Source organism: Lissotriton helveticus, chromosome 8 (genome assembly GCF_964261635.1).
Source record: "Lissotriton helveticus chromosome 8, aLisHel1.1, whole genome shotgun sequence".
Lineage (NCBI taxonomy): Eukaryota > Metazoa > Chordata > Amphibia > Caudata > Salamandridae > Lissotriton > Lissotriton helveticus.
Genome location: NC_136069.1, coordinates 348,263,715 through 348,285,551, shown reverse-complemented (window position 1 = coordinate 348,285,551; position 21,837 = coordinate 348,263,715). Strand labels below are relative to the sequence as shown.

Below are 21,837 nucleotides of genomic sequence, written 5' to 3'. Positions count from 1 at the left end.
CGGCCTCCCTCGGCCCCTGACGGCCACAGACGGTCCCGCCCTTGTCCCGGGCTTCTCCCGGCGCACTCCCGCGCGCTCCCGCGCAGCGGGGTCTGTCTATTAGATTTATAGGGAATGAGTGTGAGAGGGGAGGAGCCTGCAGGGAGAGCGTCCCAGCTGGTGTCAATGGAGACGGGCGGGCGCTCCTGGGACTTGTAGTCCTGCGCCCACCCTCGCTCGCAGCCCTGCACCAAAAACCGCCCCAAGATGAGGATTGGGCGTTTGCTCAGTACCTCCTCAGTCCAGCGTTGGTAAAAGGGTCAGTGGCACGGTCCAACACGAAGCGGGACCCGCGAAGCGGGTTCCGCGAGAGGTGATGGGAAGAGCAATCCAAAGTGTGTCAGCTCGCAGTCCCAGTCCTTGGCAGGCAAAAGAGAAGCAATCCACAGAACCCCAGGTGCAGATGGTTTTTCAACTCTGGAAACGGGGGAGGAGCCTGCAGGGAGAGCGTCCCAGCTGGTGTCAATGGAGACGGGCGGGCGCTCCTGGGACTTGTAGTCCTGCGCCCACCCTCGCTCGCAGCCCTGCACCAAAAACCGCCCCAAGATGAGGATTGGGCGTTTGCTCAGTACCTCCTCAGTCCAGCGTTGGTAAAAGGGTCAGTGGCACGGTCCAACACGAAGCGGGACCCGCGAAGCGGGTTCCGCGAGAGGTGACGGGAAGAGCAATCCAAAGTGTGTCAGCTCGCAGTCCCAGTCCTTGGCAGGCAAAAGAGAAATTATCAATACCATTTCAGCACTAACCTTTTGTTGTAGTGGGTGGGGCAGATGTATCAATATCTGAAAGCTCAACAACATTTTCAGGCTCAAAAGTAGTTTCAGTAAGGTCTTCCAAAGGTGTGGGCGATAGCTGGATTATGGCCCCAATCCTGTTCCATATTTCTCAGCAATTCTTACGCACCCTTCTCTTTATTTCTTGATCACAGATCATACCACTTCTTCCTTATCTCCACGATGCTACACTGTTATGCTAAAAACAATTTCTAAAGCACGCGTTTACCAATGGTTTCTTGGCGCTAAGCGGGGTTGGTCAGTTGCTGGGACAATAAAGGAGAGTTTCAATTGTAGGCCTGAACAAATAACTAGGTTTTGAGAGTCTTCCTAAACTGAGTATAGGAAGAGGACAGATGCAATTCGGGGGGAAGAGAATTCCAGATTTGTGGGGCCAGAGACGAGAATCTTAGACCCCCGTGTTTTTTGCATTTAAATTGACAAGGGGACAACAGATTCATGTACGCAGAATGTAAATCTTGTGAGAGGATGTAGCCCTGTACTTTAAACGCGATGAAGACTGGAGCATGATCCCAGAGGGCTTTGTAGATAGTGCAGCCTACTTTAAAGAGTGGGACCCCACACGTCAGTCTCCTTTTCTCAGCAAGAAAGCTAGCAAGACGGACTGCTTGAAAGCGGTCACTGAGAAAAGAAGATTTCCTTTTTTAGTGGAAGACCCCGTATCCCAGCCCTCTCGATCCAGTCGACCAGCAAACGGTGGTTGACAGTATCGAATGCCGCCGAGAGATCCAGGAGCATCAGAGCTTGAGTGGAGCTCTGGTTGGCCCCCCTTCGTAATTCATCGATGACTGCTAAAATTAAAGACTCAGTAGAATGTTGGGGTCTAAAACCGGCTTGGCGTGGATCTAAATAGTGTTACTGCTCAACAAAAGTGCTGAGGCAGTTAGCCACGTGGGCTTGCAGGATTTTTCCCAAAACAGGCAGCAATGAGATAGGACGAAAGTTGCTGGGGATAGAAGGGTCAGCGCCTGTTTTTTTTTTTTTAAATAGGTACAACTTCTGCACTTTTAAAAAGGTTGGGGACAATGCCCTTGGTGAGGGAATTATTGAGAAGCCACATAGGGGGCTCAGGACAATGGAGGAAAACTTCCCGAAGGATATGAGGAGGGCAGCTGTCCATAGGGGAGCCAGAGCAAACCTTCTTAAGTAAAGAGACAAAAACCTCTTGGGCGATGAGAGGAAATTGATCCAGGTGGTTAGGATTAGTGTGTGAGCCACGGGGATCAGATAGTGCAGAGGACTGAGGAACACTGGATTTGATGTTAGCAATTTTTTCAATAAAGTAAATATTGAGGGAGTCACATAGGAATTGTGACGGAGTGAGTTTTGCTATAACGCAATCATGTTTGACAAGTTAATCTACTATCATAAAAATGTCTTTGGCCTTATTAGTGGATTCCGGGATTTTTGAAGAAAAATATTCAGATTTTGTCCTGAGAATGGCGCTTTTGTAATCTTTAAGAGCTGCCATAAAGATGGTCTTTTTATGAGGGCAATAGTCCTGTCTCCACTTCCGTTTGGTTTGTCGCAAAGCCAATTTCATTGCCTTCACTTGTTACTCCCATGAAATTAACCTTTTTTTAGACGGTCATCCAGATTTTTGGGCTGTCTAGAACCTAAGATTAGTTAGCTCTTCCCAAAAATCTTTCACTGAATTCTAGTTTTTAGGTCGAGCTTAGAGCCAGCGCGCATGCGCTTCTCTGCAAGACTTATTGTAAAGGAGTAGGGAACAGAAACCCTGCCCACTCTCCCCAATATTTGCCATTGGCTTGTGTAATTGTCCGTCCTAAATGCAGGCTTCGGATTCATCAATAGACTTGCTAGTCCCTCCTTAGTACTGCCTGCTCTTCATTTGTCACCTCCCATGGTGACTGACCCCTTTACTTCGGTTTTTACACGGTATGTGTTATTTAGACTGTGGGCACTATTTTCTTCTCCCCTCCGCCCTCCTGTTGTCTGTGCCTTAGCCCCCCGCCCTCCAGTTGTCCGTGCCTTCTCAAACCGCCACCCTCCCTCCCATTGTCTGTGCCTTCTTCCCCCACAGCCCCCGCGCCCACCCTCCCTCCCGTTGTCCGTGATGCCACCATTTGCAATGTAACGGGTCTTGCGTAAATGCGAGACCTATTGCATTGCAAATGCTTGTTTTTTATGGTCTCCTTTTGAGACTAATCTCGGGACATGATGTAACAAATGTCCAAAAAGCTTTAAAACTGAAAGCAGTTTTCTCAGGAAACAATTCCTGCTACAGAGTACTCTAGAGAGAATGTGTGATAGCACTTCCTTATTGTGATGTGATCAAACAGTTCCCAAATGCTATGTTCGCAGATTGCGATTCCTAAATACTGATTCACAATTTATAGAATCTGCGAATGCGAATTCCACTGGTTTGATAATTGAGAAATTGCCATTATGATACATAAAGAATACAGATTACCAAATTTTGATTCAGTTAAATTTGAGATTCGATACTCTAAACATTCGTACATCTGTCCCCAAGTTCCATAATTCAAGTACTGTAGTTATCCCATATTATGCTCAAACTACATATTGAGCAAGAATTGGAATTCCATGTGTTGTAGTAATTACCACATATTTTCAAATGTCCCCCAGACACATTTTGCTAGGCTATACCTGCCGAAATTTGTCTGAGGAAAACTGCAGCAAAAATTGCTGTGGTCTGTGCAGGAAATGTCAATATGGCATATTATGACTCATTTGAGGAGAAAACTCAGATATGGGTAGGAGCACAACCTTAGGTAAATACTGCACCCTGAAGTACTGGTAATTACCCGTAATCGATAGTACTCTGCACCATATTCAAAATCTTCCAATGCTTTAGCCAGCCTTGTTTAATGTGTGTTTTTCTTAAACCCTTCTACCTTCGTAAAACTGACAAGTAATGTAACCTTATAATTCCTCAATTTTGTACTTTGCCACTCTTTTGAACTATGTCGCATACTGCTTTTTACACAGTACACTGCATGTTCACACTACTCCATAATCATTGTTGTTTAGAATTATTTTCATTACAATATTTAAAATGTATAGTTTGTTGTGTATTTGCATAAAAGACCTTTGAAGCTGGGACAAGACACTAGTGTTGCACAAATGACTTTTTACTGAGCCTTCTACATGGGGTACCAAGTAATCCTACCTAGCTTTACCAGAACCAGGCAATAATTTACTATAGATGTGAGTCACAAAGCATTCTGGCGCACCTGAGCTGCTATTAGGAGTGGGAAATAAGCACTTTGCGAAGGTAAAATCCCAATCTTGAGCTCAAGAGTAAAGATAGGTGATTTTTAGGTCTTGCCTACGCAGCGCGCATGTGCTACATAGGAAAAAGACTTTTTGGAATCGATTCACCTTTTGCCCTAAAAATGTGCACGCGTTGCGTTGCTTTTAATGGCAACACGTGCACGTTTGGCAATTCCCTTGCAAGAGCGAGCTTTCAAAACCATCTGTTAGTAATTAACAGATGGTTCCTGCTTGCTCCCGCGAGGGAAACAAGCGCAGGCCCCCTCCTCTCCCCCTGCTGCCTCCTCCTTTCCTCGTCAGCGCGCGCGCTTGTTAATAACTTTTGATCCGTCTGATTGAGAAACCACATATTATTTTCGTTGACATTATGCAACACAGGCTGGATTACGAGGCATATGAAATATGGCAAATACATAATTATACGGGAAACACCGCTGCTGCAGTGGTCAATTATTGTTGCTATTAAATTGAGGTTAGATACTATACTTTTACACCACCCTTTCATAGGTCTTCACTAACGAGCGTATTTTAATTCAGAAACACTTCTACAGATGTTCACATTTTTTAAAAGAAGTGTATGGTTCCAGAATTAAGATTCGATTGAAGAAGCTGCTGCGGATAGAGACAATAGCGCCATCTGCTGGACATACATAGCGATGCCTAGAACCGTCGCTTTCGGACCCCTCAGCCGGTCTCAAATCACACACAGCCGCCATGGGTGTGGAAGGAACCGCTCTGGCTTTGCTCCTTCTGGCAGGCTTCATCTTAGGTAAGCGCAGCTCGACCTCCTTATTTTAGCACCAGTTTGACTGTTACCAGCATGCGCTGCCTGCCTGCCCAGGCCGTCTCATGCACCCTCGCAGCAGGCATCCGCAGACCCTGAGCCCTCCCCCCCTCTCTCATTCACCAGCCCCCCTGAAAGGCTACGTTTATAAGAAAATGAAAGGCGCTGTGTTTTTCTACTGTTTTGTTGTGGTACTCCTCATAACACAATTTTAATTATGTTGCAAAATGCTGTCCACAGCAGTCTTGTAAAGCATACACATTGGAATGCCACAGAACAGCTTAATCTTCAGGATTCCTTCCTTTTAGAAACAAAACGTGATGAGTCAATGCTTTTTAACACATGCAATTGTCCCTGCTGCTTTTTCCAGAAAGAGAGGACGGAAACTTCTTGACAGGATGAAGATTTTTTTGAATATGTCCGCATTATGAACACCTATCAAAACAAGGCAGGATATTTGAGACCATGTGTGCCAGCACTTGGTTCCTTTTTAACTTAGAGTACCCTTCCCACCTCATCATGGTGAAGTGCCTTATTTACATTGCTGGTGCTTTCAGATCCCTCCCGCGTCCCAACACACCATGACAAAGTGCCTTTATTTATTTAATATCACCGGTGCTTCCAGGCCCCTCCCGCCTCCCAACACAACCTGGGAAAAGCGCCTTCATTTATTTATCATCACAGGCGCTTTTCAGATCCCTACCGCCTCCCAACACAGCATGGCTAAGCGCCTTTATGTATTTAATATCACTGTCGCTTTCACTTTGGGCTCGTCTGCTGAGAGGGGCTAGATGTTAATTCTGAGTGTCAGGTAAAATTCAGAAATATGGTGGGGCAAATACATGTGTTTGGTGTGAGTTATGTAATGGCAGGCTATTATGTTCAACTGTTTGCTGGCGGACTGTACTGCGGTCTTGTGGAGGGCTACTCGATTATTTTGGGCTAGAGGGATGGAAAAATCTTTGATTTATTTCAAACCATAAGTTGCCCAATTCTGTTAATTTTATTTGTGCTCTTCTTGATGTATCCTACTGTAATAATCAAAATAACTATTCTTATATAGCTTTTTATTTTGAGCTTCTGTTTCTGTGTGCTGCAAATATGTCTTATATTACCCAATTTTGTACTCCATTTCCCCTGACCTCTTACGGACATAAGGCTAAACCTGGCTCTAGACTGAAATGTCATACTAATTACCCCCTATCTGGGAAACAGCTGAAACCCACTGTTGGAATTGGCCCTGTTTGCAGGGTCATCCCCAAAACTTTTTGGCCTTCCACCTAGTTTTTTTCCTGACATAAGGATGGTAGAAAATGTATATACCCTGTTTGGTGTGACTGGAATGCAAATAATACATGCTGCGCAATGGTGTACGCAGGATTATTTCTACCATTGTGTAAATGTTACTTTAAACAGTCACCCTGACCATGTGCTTGTGCCTGCCTGAGGTGGGTTGGCGGTCTAGTTTCGAAGTGACCAAGGCTAGCTCCGCCCCCTGGGGTGTCCGTCTCACACACCCCCAGCTTTTGGAGGGGAGCCTGGCAGAGAGGGTGCTCTACACCTCCCCTGAAACCAGTTGTGACCGGTTTCCCCAGAGAGCCTTCTAAAAGGCTCTTGCCCTTTCTGGTAGGTGGGGTGAGGAGTGTATATATAGAGGAGCTGAGACTCCATGTTTAAAGTGTGCGTGGACTTTGATTGAGAGGCGACACTCTGCCAGGAGGTACCGCTGCAAGGGCCTGTGTGCTGACCCCTGTGCCCATCTGTACCCCTCTGCTGTCCACGGGGCCAGTGAGAGCCTTTGCTGGAGGAAGACTGCTATGCCAGGAGGAGTGCCACATTACGGGGGTTGACTGTTCCTAGGAACTGCTGTCCTGTCTTGATGAGTGTCCACGGCCTTCTGATCTAGCCCAGTATTGCCTGCCTGCTCTCCTGCCCTAGCTCCTCATGAGCGCTGTAAATTGCTTGCCTGCACTCCAAGGAGGTGAGGAGCGTGGGCGCTACTTTCTTGTGTGGGACTGTGTTCCCCTAGCGCCTCGTGAGCGCTACAACTTGATTATGCATTCCTGGACATAGCGCTACAACTTTATTCCTGCCCAAGAAGAGCGCCTTATCTTACTGCCCAGGAGTGGGAAAGAGCTGGTGTCTGCAGCGCTGGGCTGCCCGTGCGCTGCGAGGGGATCTCGGCGTGTGGGATTTCCCCCCCCCCCCCGCCTGCTTACCTTCACGGGAGCCCACCCCGCCTTATACTTCAAAGTCAGCGGGAGCCAACCCCGTGTTTGCGCCCCCCTAGTAGGAGAATCCATATTCCCCGCAGGGCTCCCGTGAGCCAGGGAGATCCCAGCGTTTCAAGGAGGAGAGGGTGCCCACCCCCCGAGCTGCCCGGGAGAACTGCATGCTTGGAAATACAGTGAGAGCCTACCCCGCATATCTACAGCCGGTAGCGGGTGCCCACCCCGTGTGTCTGTGCCCGTTTGCTTATTCAAACCAGTGGGAGCCCACCCCGCTTTGATGCCTTTCTAGCGGAAGCCTACCTTGCATTGCCGCTGAGAAGCGTGTGGATTGCTGAGATGGGCCGCCACGCTGTCTGCGGCGACCCGGAAGCCCAAGCCTGGTGGTGGGCGGGGTCAAAGGGAGCGCCGGAAACCCCAGCCCACAAAGAGAAGCAGGAAATCAGGAGCCCTGCGGGCTCCGCATCGAAGTCCCGGGTCCCAGGAGGGGGCCCGGGTGAAGTCCGGAAAGGCGCCGCTGTTGGCGGGGCTCTAAGGAGCAGATGAGAGCCCCGCGTGTGCCAGACCTGCAGCAGGAGACGGGAGGCGGCCGAGGAAATCCCCGGTGATTAGGGGCCGGGATCTGAGGCTGTCGGGGCCGGCCGAGTTAGAGGGTCGGTACCTGAGGCCCCCGAAGCTTAGTGAGTTCTGGCACCACTCTTTGCCATCTCAGCTGCACTGCCGAAGCGGGCAGCTGCAACGTGGAACATTTTTCTGTCACTTCAGAGCCCAGGAGGGGGGCTCCCGTGCAGTTGGTGGTGCCAGTCCTTATTGGGTTGCCCAGCGGCGCCGCAGTTGTGGGCCGCTGCAAAGTTTTGGGCAGTTTCTGTGGTTGCGGGGTCCCAGAATAGGGACTCCCACTTTACCAGCATATGCTTCTTTTCCCCAGCTGTACCACACGTTAGCGGCAGCTGCACCGTTTGGGGCATTGCTAAACTGAGGGCCCCACAAGGCGTGCTCCCACGCTCTAAGTTGGCCAGGACTGACTGTACTTTACTCAGTTGGACCACCGGACAGTGAGTTTTGCACGTTGGGGCATTGGTAGTTTGAGGGTCCCAGGAGAGGGGCTCCCTAGGCGCAGTGATGCCAGAGAAAACTCTGCAGTGGGGTGGACAATGATTTTGGGTGTCACAATGGGTGCATTACTGTGCTGATGGTACGCATGTTTTCTGCTTACTTAGGTTATATGCCCCATGCCAAAGGATTATGCCTACTGCAGGATGTGGTTCATGCTCATGAGAATGCCTCACGTCAGGCTATAAGGTTCTAGGTGTCATCAGTTTTGCCCTGCTGATTTGGCGATTATGCCCAAGGTCATGCTATGATGCAAATGTGATTCACGTCCCATATTTGTGGTATAATGCATTCTTGATGTCTAGTTAGGATCCTGCAGGGTTAGGCCATTGCTAATGAGCCGTATGCCTAATGCTTCCCCCCTAAGGCTTTCATTGATGGTGTTATGCATAATGTTTTTCTGTTTATGCGGAGATGATACATGAGGGGTTCCTATGCCTAAGGTTATGCCTAAGATCGTGCTATGGTGATCTAGGCTTATGTCTGACATAATGTATTTGATGATGCCTACATGCCCATGTGATTATACCCGATGCTAATGTAATGAGGCCTTATGTTTATGCCCAATGTGACCTATGCCTATTTTTACACATAGTGTGGTGGTATGCCTAATGTTGCATTTTATGCCAATGCTAATACGATTAAGCATTTTGCATTTCTATGCCTAACCTGATGTTTTCATTGCAGGCCTACGGCAAAGGTGATTTATGCCCGATTCCAAAGTTATGATGCCTTATGTTCCTGCCTTGTGTTAATAGGATGTTACTAGGTGCAGGGACTTACACATTTATTGATGCTCTTACATTTACCCCCTGTGGTCTATGATAGTTCTAGCAGGAGCCCAATTGTCCCTGTTCTGTAAATAATTCCCCTGTAAAAGTGCTACCTGGTGCCAATTGGCACAGTGTTATATGTGGCTGTGATTACGAGTCTAATGTGCTTTCTTAATACAAAAAACTACTTTTACACAACCTGGTGTGGAGTCTCTTTTGTAGTGTGTCTAGTGTGTCGCCTGTGAGTGTGGGCTGCGCAGATGCTTTACACATTGCTCCGGAGTTTAGCCTACCCGCTCCGCACCACGCTACACCGTTTCTAACACCCACACACTGAAGAACCTCCAGCTATTAATGTCTGCTAAGCCTCCTGGACTTCTGTTGTCTCTGCCATGCTAGTTCCAGTAAGATAGCTCAGTGGGTTAATATGCCTACTGCAGATTTGCGCAGGTCATACTACAGTTTATTAAGACAAGCAATAATCCTAGTTTTATTGAAGCACAGTAAATAAATAGCAATCACGTAACTAAGTCACCCTGCCTCTCTGGTATAAATTGCTTTCAGGTCTTTACAAGTGTGTTAATGCCTTATGTATTACAACCAAACAGTGCACTCGCGTGGAAAATGATGCAAGGCACTGGCAAACATCTTCCCTCAAAAAGTGTTATTTTGTGAAATGTATTTTGAATTTCTTGAAAAATATTAAGCAGTTTCACACACTCCTAGGGAATCGTAAAAAAAACATGTTTTCACTTTAACGCTGGCAAGTTTTGCTCATAGTTCATCAAACTGCAGATACTCAGCTGGATTGTATAGGTGCTTGGACAAGTGAAGTGTGTGACCAGTAGTCATAATTTCAAGGTCTTTAATTCACAATGTTTGAGGTCCTAGTCCAAGCTCAGGAACCTTTGTGAAATATTTAAAGCCTGCTGCAAACAGATCCGTTGAGTTCCACCTGCACCTAGAACCCAGTGGTTTATTATTTAATGTACAATCTCACTACATAAAAACCACTGGTTTCCCCTATTACCACTCGCGTTTCCAGTATGCCCACTGTTATGATAAGGGTGGCCAGGCCATGTATGTTTTTTCTGGGAGTATTGTTTTTTAACTTTTCATGCTATTAGTGTGGCCTGCAAATACCAGCATGTGCTCTTGGCATAGCTCTTCAATCCCTGGGGCACAGCACCCCACATAATGTGCTGCTTGTCTAAACACTTATAAGGTCCCAAAGGCGAGACCTATTGGCTATGCCAATGTTTGTTTTATTTGAAAGCTGTATCTATGTATTCAAATATTCTGCCATCCTGACAGAAGTCCTGCATATGTGCATTGATATTCAGGGGCAAGATGGTGGGTTTTTCTGGGTGATCTTCCCTGCAAAAACAGATGAACACTCAAAAAACACCCATGGTTGTTGGTAACCCCAGCAGCTATCTTCCCAACTTATGTACACAAACAAATGTGCTTTTGTGAAAGATAGGAGAAAATGTATTTCCACGGTGCGCAGAAGTGTGGATTTCTTCATGAGTGAAATACAATGGCCTTGAGAAATAAGATTACATTTTCCAGAAGCATATTTGGGTGACCTTTAAACCTGCAAAATGTTGTACCTGGTGAAAACTTTGCATGCATTAATGCTACATAAAGGGGTAGTCTGGAAACTTATATGAGCGTCAGATTACCTGGATTCATCCCAAGATCCTCTGTGAAGCCCTGAAAAGTTAGACATTTGCCTCAAACATATAATTAATCATACAGAAGCAAATCTCTGACTTTTAAACAATGGGCTGTCTGAATTCAGCCCACTTTAAATATGCAAATACCTGGCGAGGTGCACAGAATAGGCCAGCATCTCCAGTAAAATTATTGAATAAAGAAGACACTCACTAAAATGTATGTCTGGTAAAAACCAACCCTGAATTTAAACTATGACATTGAATCTTAGATGGGACGTTGATGTATTGCCTCTCACAACAGGGATACAAGGCATATATGAAGGCAATAACTGCTTCTGCCTGGAAGGCTTTATCGGCTTCTATAGCAGCACCTGCTGGAATGCGATGGCCGTGCTATACCAGTGCAGGATCCAATTTCCAGGCTATGTCAGCCTATTAAATGCATACAATATACATCTACACAGCTATGTCAACTTAATAGAGAGAGGTTCTTTGAACTAGGGAAGAAAAGGCAGGCGAGTATTCATACAGGGAAAGCCAAAAGATAGAGCAGTACATCTCCCTGAAACATAGTAATGCCTCTAATGCTACTAGGTGCTATAAATTATGCAATACTACAAGTATAGGTAAGACATCTTTCACCTAAATCAGGGTTCTCCAAAATCGGTCTTGGAGGGCCGAATTAGAGCCTGATTTTTAAGATAACTACATTTATCTAAATGGGGATATGCTAAAAATCTGGCATGTATCCGGCCCTCCAGGACCAACTTTGGAGAACCCCGACCTAAATGATCTCCCATAAAACAAATGCACCCATCTTTTTTGTGTTGGCTGGTTTATACAAATCTTGGCAGAACCAAGCCCCCAACCCAGGGTAGTACGGTTATCTAGAGGCTAAAATGGCTTCATATGTAACATAGGATGAGTTATTTATTTCATTGAGCATTTCTACAGCACAATCCACTTGGAGAACAGAGCCTTTTAATGGCTTCAATAGTGACCTTAACCTAGAAGACATATTGACAAATTATAGTGGAGAATGTCACAGAAAGAGGAGCACGTTTGGTCTGCTGATGTAGGGGCAGTTAAGACAGATGCTGAGTAGATGTAAAAGAGTCAGAGCTTTCCAGAAGGCCAATAGATTCAGAGTCCGGTGAATTTATTCATGTGCTTTGTTTCAGCTACTTGTAATCTGGGGACTGTTTGGGGTCTGCTGAGTTTTTCTTCCAGTGTTTGTTCAGCCAAGATGGATCAAATAACAGATACCAATTGTAAGTGGGAAAAATAAGATTGAGACCTTTTTAAAGTATCTTCTAGAATTTTTTTAACAGCAGTATCTAACCTTCAAAATATTTACACTAAATTCCCAGCCTGGACATAGGGTGGCATACAAGGACACTACTGTTAAATCTGATGAAGAAAGAACAATTGATTTCAAAAGTCCTTTGAAGGAAGATGTGATCCAGTGAGAAAAAAGACTCATTCAGATCAGTCCACTGCCAGCTCCATACTCCTTGGGGAGACAATTTCAGTGGACATAAACACTGCATCTAAATCCTGTATTCACCTAGGTATACTGGAGGCCCAAGAGAAAGACTAGAGAATAGCCATCCTAAGATACACAAAACAACCATCAGCAAATCTATTTTGTGCATGTTGAATGTCACAGAGAAGGAAAACAGACAGAAAGGAAACCAGACTGAAACATAGGAGCCATGCTAAGCCTGTTAATCCAAACTTAAAGTGTGTGTATAGCATATTATTTAGTGACTGTTGTTGGCAGGGTGACTGTGCATGGCAACATTGAGAACTTTGATGATTTATTCCATTTCCATCTACACTTTCTCTCAAAGCCCTCTCGGTAATGTGCACAGTCATTTAGAGTTTGGCCACAAAAGCTTTAGATCCTCATTTAGAGTATAGTGGGTGTCCCACCATCCATAACGATGGCCACCATTCTTAGAGATCTCTAACAGCCTTGTGGAGATCTCTGTCTTTAGTAGGATCGCTGCCACAGTGACTCCTCTGAAGGCACTGAAAGTATGCTAAGTGTTGGGATTGGTCCTTTCTGCAGGATTATCTTCAAACATTTTGCCTTCACTACTCCTATTTTTGCTGAGGAGGCTACATTATGCATTAATCCTTTAATGCCACTCACAACAGCCGCTTACATCACAAAGGAATAATAAAGAATTAGATGACATCACACCAACAATATAAGCCATGAGCAGGAGTAGAGCTGCCTCTTTTAAATGCGGCTCACAACAGATAAGTAACTCCTCTTCAATCCTTACTGCTGTTTAGTCCAGTTTACCTCTTGTATTCTCATATGGTGCCTATATCTGATAATGTGCTTTATTTTAATACTGTCATTTATTGTTGAACTTGCTTATTCTTTTATATAACTATGGCACCTTTCGATTTCAATTTGCAGTGTGACTCTCTTCCCACTCCTCGCTCGATCGCCGTGACTCGCTGCGATCCCCCTCCCCACCCTCCCTCGACTTCCAATCTATGGTTGTCGATCCCTTGCCCCACCTAGGCTTTCCCTCGGTACCCTACGCGTTGCGCGCTCTTCTCTCCTTTTGTGGGTCGCGCACACCCCTACCTCCTCTCCCTTCTCGTACACTTCCCGTTCCCCTTGTGGACTTTCCTCTCCTTGTGCGTCCGCCCGCCTCACGACTCGCTACGCACGACTCTCTAGCCGCGGAGCCCGCCATCCCCTCACCAGTTTGAAACTCAAGGAATGGCCCTTGGTAACAGCAACGCAACGCTGTGTACCTGCTAGGGTCCATTCCTCCGTTTCTATTATTGACAGCTCGAGCGCATCGGTTGCCGTTTCTAGGCTTTACCGACTGCGCTCCGACCAAGAAACAGCTGTTTGCCTCTCGAGTACGAGACTTCGATTAGTTTAGTTTAGGTTTAAACAAAACAAAAAAAAAGATATTACTGGGCTTAGTTACTTTGTTTAGGTTCTGAATATAAAAAATAAAAAAATAAAATAAAAAAAGAGGAGATTCATTACCTAACCCATCTATATTCCTAATTAAATTACCATATCCCATAAGCCTTACAACCTCATTTTAATTATTATTCAACCTATTTATAAACCTTTTAATCTATTTAATAATAAGAAATAACTATCTTATCACCTTATTATTTTACTTACCTGCCATGTCTGATTTAGAATCAGATGACGCTATGGCAAGCTCGCCCAATCACGATAGCGATGCTTTCAAATCTTTCCTTCAAAGGGAAATGAGGTCCTGCATGTTAGATACTTTGCGCAAAGTCATGTCCAATAAAAGGTCCCTTTTACTTGATGAAAACGAAATTGAACACTCTAAGGCTAATAAAAAAACGAAACATTGCCTAAGCACTGATGGAGGTCGCGCTACCTCAAATGAGATGGGAGGTCCAAGCACCTCAAAAGGCATGGGAGGCCCAAGCGCCCCAAAAGGTAAGGTTGCCCCTCGCGGCACGCATGGCTCGGGTGTCCCTAGCGACACGAATTTGGTGGACGCCCTTAGCGGCGCAACTATTGTCAGTGCTCGTGTCGATCCCAGCTCCGAGGAAGACGAATTCTTCGATGATCCCGACGACGAATTCGTCCTGGATCTTGATGAGCAAGACACTGATGACTGGGACCTCAACACTTTCTCAAAGGCGGATTCCTCCCCCTCATCCAAGGACGCGATCCTTGATCCTCTTGGCGAGGAAATGTTCTCCCCAAAAAACATCTCCCACCCTAACAGCAAAAAGGGGTACCCCCACGATCACGTAGCCAAATTTGTCACCAAATGGCTGAGGAACTCTCTAGAAACAGAATCGCGTAACACCATGAGGTCTGAGTGTCCTCGTCCATTTATAGAGGGTAAAGTCTGTCAGACACCTAACTTAGACCCCGACCTGATTAAGTTCTTGTTTAAGCTAGGCAAGGATCCAAGGAAAGGCCTGGAAAGGGCCCTTAAAGCCTGTCAAGATCATCTTCTTGACCTATTAGGCCCCCTTACTAGGATCCTCGACCTTGCTGAGGAATCACATATTTCCAATACACCCTTGGACATTAACCTAATAAAGGGTTGGAGTCAGAGAGCCATAGTACTCCTTGGAAATGCTAACTCCTCGCTCAATATTGAAAGGAGAAAATCCGTACTTATTAGAATCAACCCGAAACTCGGGGATCTTGCTGAAAAAGAGCCTTCATGTAAACCTAATGGCCTCCTCTTCCGAGAAGATATGATCAAAACTCTTGGCAAATACGTGGCTACGTTTACAGCTTTGGACAAAGCTCAAAACAATATGAAACGTGTTTTTGGTCAGGCCGGTGGAAGAGGCCGTTCTTCCGGCCGAGGGAATTTCCGGCCCTTCACTTACCGAAGAGGAAGAGGTTCATCCGGTAGAGGTAGAGGCTTCTACCCCTCCAACACCAGACAGTACTTCCCACAGAGAGGAAGAGGTTCGAGCGGAAGAGGCTTTCCCGCTCGTGGTGCTTCCAACAACACCACCTCAAGTAAGTGCTTTTCTTTCTTCTCCCCCTCCAAGGGTCGGGGGCAGACTCAAACATTTCTGTCACGTCTGGAAATCTTTGACTCAAGACCCGTGGGTTCTCGAAACAGTTCAGGGTTTCAGAATAGACTTCGCAGAGATTCCTTTCCAATCTACCACCCCCAATCCTCTGGTTCTTTCTTCAGAACATCTAGAGATCGTCAAAGAAGAGGTTTCTTCTATGCTAAAGAAGGGCGCAATAATAGAGGTTCCTTGGTCTCAAAAGAATGTTGTAAGCACCCTTTTCCTAGTCGAAAAGAAAGACAAGGGTTGGCGCCCAGTAATAAACCTTCAGGAAGTAAACAAGTACCTCGTCTACCGTCATTTCAAGATAGAAGGCATCCATCTGCTCAGGGACCTTCTACTCAAAGGAGATTGGTTAGTCAAATTGGACTTAAAAGATGCCTATTTTACCATACCCATGGCAATAGAGCATCAACCCTTTCTCCAATTCATTTGGGACAATCGCCTTTTTCAATTTCAGGCCCTCCCTTTCGGTCTTTCATCCGCCCCTTGGTGTTTCACCAAAATCATGAGAACGATAGTCTCCATCCTAAGAGCCAGGAGTATTCGTCTCATCATCTATCTAGACGATATTCTGATAATGTCCCAATCTCACTCTCAGATTCTAGAAGATCTACAAACCTCCATGAATCTTATAGAGAACCTTGGCTTCATTATAAACAGGGAAAAATCCATCCTTTTACCCTCCAAATCTCTGGAATTCCTTGGCTTCACTGTGGACACGTCAAGGTGTCTCCTCTTACTCCCCAAAAAGAAGATTACCAAAATTCGGAAGGAGATCAGATTTGTTCTCAAACATCAGTCTCTCTCCCTCAGGGAGCTAGCCAGACTTCTTGGTCTCCTTCCTTCCTCGATCCAAGCTATTTTTCCTGGCCCCCTGAACTACCGCGCTCTTCAGAGAGTGAAAGCCAAAGCTCTCAGATCCGGACTTTGGTACAGAGACCAAGTTTCTCTGGACGAAGAAGCCCGACTGGAACTTTCTTGGTGGCTGGACAATTTGGACGCCTGGAATGGAAGAGCTATCTTTGGTTCAACTCCAGACTTCGTTCTAGAGTCAGACGCCAGCCTTCATGGTTGGGGTGCTCGTCTCCTCGACCAGGACACCGGTGGCGTCTGGACCCCCTCAGAATCATCTCACCATATAAATTTCCTAGAATTGACGGCCGGACTCTATGCTTTGATGAGTTTCAGGCACTCTCTCCAGGGCAGATCCGTTCTCCTGAAAATGGACAACGTTTCTGCAGTCTCTTATATCAACCGTCTCGGTGGTACGAGGTCTGCCGACCTATCAGACCTGGCCAAGAAACTCTGGATGTTCTGTTTGGAACACAAGATCTCTCTGAGGGCAGAATACCTCCCAGGGAAGTCCAATCTCTCAGCGGATTGGAACTTGAGATTCCTTCTAGACTTCAGCGATTGGAAACTCAATACCTCCGTTTTCAATTCCCTGGTTCACTTCTGGGGTCCCTTCGATGTGGACCTTTTCGCAAGCCGTTTGACCTTTCAACTGCCTCAGTAATTCAGCTGGATGCCAGACCCGGGTGCTCTAGCTGGGAATGCTTTCCTTCAAACTTGGGCTCCTCTCCGCCCCTACGCCTTTCCCCCTTTGCAATGATCCAAAGGGTTCTGCAGAAAGTGAGACAGGAAGAATGCTCCCTGGTCCTGATTACCCCCTTCTGGCCATCTCAAGCATGGTTCCCCACAGCTCTGGAACTTTCTTGCGACATTCCCTTCCTGATTCCGGCTACTCAAGGTCTCCTTCTAAACGCAAACGGAGAAGATCACCACCTGGTTCTCTCAGGGAACCTGAACCTTCTTGCCTGGAAAGTGTCAGGCAATCTAACCAATTGTCTGGACTTTCGTCTTCGGCTCTCACTCTCCTTGGAGAATCTTGGGCACCTGGAACACACTACAGATATAATAACATCTGGAAAAAATGGTCTAGTTGGTGCTTGGAAAGGGACTTGGATCCCGTGGAAGCTCCTATCGTCAATATAGTGAATTTCCTGGTGGAACTTTTCGACAGTGGTCTTTCCTACAGATCTATTAACTGTTTTAGATCTGCAATTTCCGCAGGACACTCTCTCGTCAACGGTAAGACGGTAGGTAAAAACGTTATCATTTGTAGAGTTCTTAAAAGTATCAGGCTTAAAAGGCCTCCTAGGCCCAAATATCAATCTGTTTGGGATGTTAAACTTTTACTTGACCTTTTTTGCTCCTGGCCTGATAACTCCCTCCTTAATAGAAAATGTCTTTCAATTAAACTTGCCTCTCTCTTATGTCTGATTTCTTGTCGCAGGGTATCCGACGTCAAAGCTTTAGATATCTCTTATAGATGTTATGACATGTTTGGCGTTAAATTTGAAATCTACAAAAGAACTAAGACTATGTCTGACTTCATTTTTTATCCTCGTTTTGATTTCTGCAAAAAACTTTTGTGTGGTGGATTGCATGAAAGAATATGACTCAAGAATGAAAGACCTTCGTTCACCTAATGCAAATCAACTTCTTGTCTCCTATGTCAAACCTTTTAAACCCATTTCATCTTGCTCTATTGCTAGATGGGTTAAGTTGGCCATGAACCTTGCTGGTATTGACCTTTCTAAATTTCAGGCTCATTTTCTAAGAAGTGCTATGTCCAGCAAATCTTTTTGGTCCGGTGGAAAGTTGGATGTTATCCTTAAATGTGCAGACTTGTCTAATGCTTCTACCTTTGCGCTTCATTACTGCAAACCTATTGAACATGTTTCTGATGCTGTTATTCAGTGCTACCAACATGCATAATGTAGCCTCCTTGTCTTGTAATGAAATTGCGATTCTCCTATTAACATGACCAGAGAATCTGGATTTCATTAAAGACACGGAGGCTAACATTATCCCTCCCTTCCCTCCCTTGTATGGAGGATATTTTGGATATTTTGTTCAGTTAAGACTTTAATAACATCTAAAGTTTTTGATGTGTATTCAATTCTCTAATTCAAGTTTGCTTACATCCAATGTTATTGCTAACTTTCTGATTTCTTCCCATTTATCAACAGTTCAAATTTAGATTTTCTTCATTTTGTTTTCAGATATTTCGAGTTAATGGATCTCTTCAGTTTTTACTTCACTTCCTTCCTTGGATTTCACCTTCCTCGTTCCAAGTTGCAGCTTGTTTGACCTTCTCATCTTTCGTTCGCATTTAAAAGAGGCAGCTCTACTCCTGCTCATGGCTTATATTGTTGGCGTGATGTCGTCTAATTCTTTATTATTCCTTTGTGATGTAAGCGGCTGTTGTAAGTGGCATTAAAGGATTAATGCATAATGTTAGCCTCCGTGTCTTTAATGAAATCCAGATTCTCTGGTCATGTTAATAGGAGAATCGCAATTCGTTTTTGTTGGCCTTAGGACATTTTACAACTGCTAATCAGCGCTAACGTGCTTCTGCTATCTCCTCTAAACATAGTAAAATCGACTTTCACCCAATTGGCATATTTAATTTACTTGGAAGTCCCTGGTAAAATGGTACTATGTGTACTCAGGACCAGTAAATTAAATGCTACTAGTGGGGCCTGTAGCACTGGTTGTGCCACCCGCTTAAGTAACCTCGCAAACCTGTCTCAGGCCTGCCATTGTAACCTGTGTGTGCAGTTTTTGACCTGGCAAAATAAACCTTTTGCCAGGCCCAACCCTTCCTTTTTAATACATATAGGCTCCAGATAGCCCAGAGGGTGGGGTGTAGTTTATTTAAAATATCATAGGCTAACAACATTGTTACCGTATTACATTTAATGAGTTGTATTTTCCTCCAAGTGGGAGCAGGTAACAAGCTCATGTTTGGTGTCTTTGGAATTATAATGAAAAATCCTCTCTTATGGTAAAGTCGAATTTTAAATTACAATTTTGGAACTGCCACATTTAGAAAGTTGGTATTTTTCTTCCATAGACATTTAGTGCCTGAAGCCTGTCTCTGTGTCACATGACTAGATGTAGCTGAAAGTTGGGCTCTGTGTATTTGTACTAGACAGCCACACACAATAGAGAGCTTAGGTGTGCCTGGATGGGACAGCATTGGCAGGATGCGAGAGCGGAGCTGGGCACAGTTCTACTTACGCTTGAATAGCCTATATCCTGCTTCCACACAAAGAGCTGCATACCCCCTGTACTTAATCGGGAGGAAGGTCAGGGAAGGGAGGATGCCTGGGGACCTCAAAGAGAAACATCTAGTAGCTTCTCTCACCTTCCAGAGGAAGGGCACCAGGTATAAATAATGGACCTAGACATCATCTCTTCAGTACACTCCTGGCCCTGTGGATACTGAGGAAGAAACACTGCTGTACTGCTGAGAGGACTGCTGCTCTGAAGAAACTGTTGCCCTGTTGTGCTTACCTGCTACCTGCCACCCTCTTGCCTGGGTGAGAAGGACCGGACCTGCATCTATTGAACCCAGGACACCAAAGTTACTCCATAAGCTGGTTGGCTGGCCTCCTGGCCAGAGCCTCAGGGACAGAAGGCCCCAACAACCTTGAACCTAGCACCTGGACTCTGCTTCTGAGAGTCCTACTTGCCAAGAAGTGCCACCGAAGTCCTAGAACCTTGGAAGTGGGGGCCTGAAGGTGCTATGCCAGCCCATCTGTGGATCCAGCAGAACTGATGCATCGCCTTTGCAATTTGACGGATAGCCTTTGAAATCAATGTATCGCCTCAGCTGTGAGGGACTTTCTGATGCGAAGGAATCCGCATTGACCCCACAGCCGCATCGGAACTGTTGCCTGTGCAAAGCGTTCCGAGCACAGGCCCTCACATCTCGTCAACGGCAGCCATGATGACGATGCAGGTTCTCACACCGCAGTCTCACAGCTCCTCAAAACCGATGCATCGTCTCGACTGTGGGATGCATCCTTGATGCCGGACTTCTCCTCCCAAGCCATCGCTGACTGAATCCTCAGTGATGACGCAGGACCTCACATCGCAGGTCCTCATTGCCTCGGGCGAGCAACGCATCCTTGGCACGGAACTTCATAACGCTCAGCAAACCAGGATCCAAAGTACTCTTGTTCAGCGTTCCTAATTGGGTCCCTGTAGCTGGCCTGCACTCAATTGCGGTCAGCCTAAACTTGTGATTTTGTTCCAGACTGGCACAACCAGATATTCAATGCTAGCCTTTGTACTTTTTGGAGCTATATTCATTGAAATCTTTAAACCTGCATATCGCCAATTCTCTTGTTTTATTTATTAAAATGTTACACTATTTTCTATTTAACTGGTGTGGGATTCTTTTCTGGTGTGTTTTCACTGTATTAGTGTTTGATGTCTTGCATAAATACTTTACACATTAGGTCTGAGTTGAGCCTGACTACTCTGTGCCAAACTATCTGAGGCTTGAGCACTGGTTAGTTTAGGGTTTGCTTGTGACTTTCACCCTGACAAAAACTGTGGTTCCTACTAGAGCAGGGCTTCAGTCCTCCCTCAATCATTAACCCAATTTCTTACACTAAGCAGCAGCCATATTTTAGGCGACCCCTAATCGGCAAGCATTTTTGTTTTTCAAAAACAAGTCCCAAACAGGAGTGTAGCTTTGTGGGGGATGGGGTGTTTGGGGTGAGACACCTCTCAAATAAATGCATTCTTGGCTTGATAGTTGGGTCTGTGGGCCTTGAGTTGTGTCTGCTATGTCTAGGCCGTTTTTTTTATCATGCACCAAGAATAAAAGATAAAACAGTGACCTTGATGGAAGAGATACATCTAGTATCTGAATTTCAAATTGTGAAACCAGTCAACCTGGACTCAATACTGGCTTCCCTGCTTGTCCGAACCGTGTGATCCTAGGCAAACATTTTTGTTCACAGAGCCTCCTTTTTTTTCTTTATCCTAACATATTACAGCACTTTTAAATACTTGAGCTCTATATGTGCGTTGTATAAGCATCTCTTGTGTTTAATTTATTAGACTATGATGTTGCTCTATCTAGAATAAGACTCTAGGCCACGTTTAGGCTTTGTATGACTACTGACTTGCCTCTTATTGGACTAATGGCATTTTCTTTGGGGACGAGCCATTAATGTTTCAAAGTTCATGTTTAAAAATGATTGCTTTTAATAAATGTTTGTCTATGTAGTGGTATAATCTGATGTACCATGTGAAATGCTTTCACATGTAAAACAAATTTACTTTTTAGAATTTTGAAGAGTCTGTATCATATTTTTAAATTTGTTTTACAATATACACATCAAACGTTTTCATGGCTTTGCTCGTGCATGGACTCTTAAGGCTAAATTTACAACTATTTTGCTCTGGGTTTTAGGCACAAACCTTCATAAAAGGTTTTTATGGAATACTTTTCAGCCCAAAACTTGTTTTGTGCTGGAAAGTTGCCACAATTTTACGCAAAGTATTACTAAGAACAGTGCCTGCAGTGAAAATACATTTAAAATAAGTGATCCCAGGGCAGAGACACTAGGGAGTCTTATTGATTTACTTAAGTAAGAACAATGTCGTAAAATGTGGCTGTTGATTATCTTTTTTTCTCACAGAGATCCCATTAATTACAATGTCTGGTCTTCTGCCCTCCACTTCCTTTAAAGTGTGTTGATATTGCCAGTGCTTATTAATGGTCTTTTA

At 45.2% G+C, this 21,837-nt stretch overlaps 1 protein-coding gene and 1 long non-coding RNA gene across 2 annotated transcripts in view; one reads left to right on the top strand and one right to left on the bottom strand.

Moving 5' to 3' along the window:
* LOC144772672 (uncharacterized) overlaps nucleotides 1–18,502 on the top strand; it is a 78,243-nt gene extending 59,741 nt beyond the window's left edge. The window contains exon 5 of the long non-coding RNA XR_013599820.1: nucleotides 18,309–18,502. This is a non-coding gene — a long non-coding RNA (uncharacterized LOC144772672). The remainder of the gene's footprint in view (nucleotides 1–18,308) is intronic.
* Nucleotides 1–21,837, bottom strand: part of MTUS2 (microtubule associated scaffold protein 2) — a 1,701,731-nt gene that overhangs the window by 268,644 nt on the left and 1,411,250 nt on the right. The window lies entirely within an intron of this gene.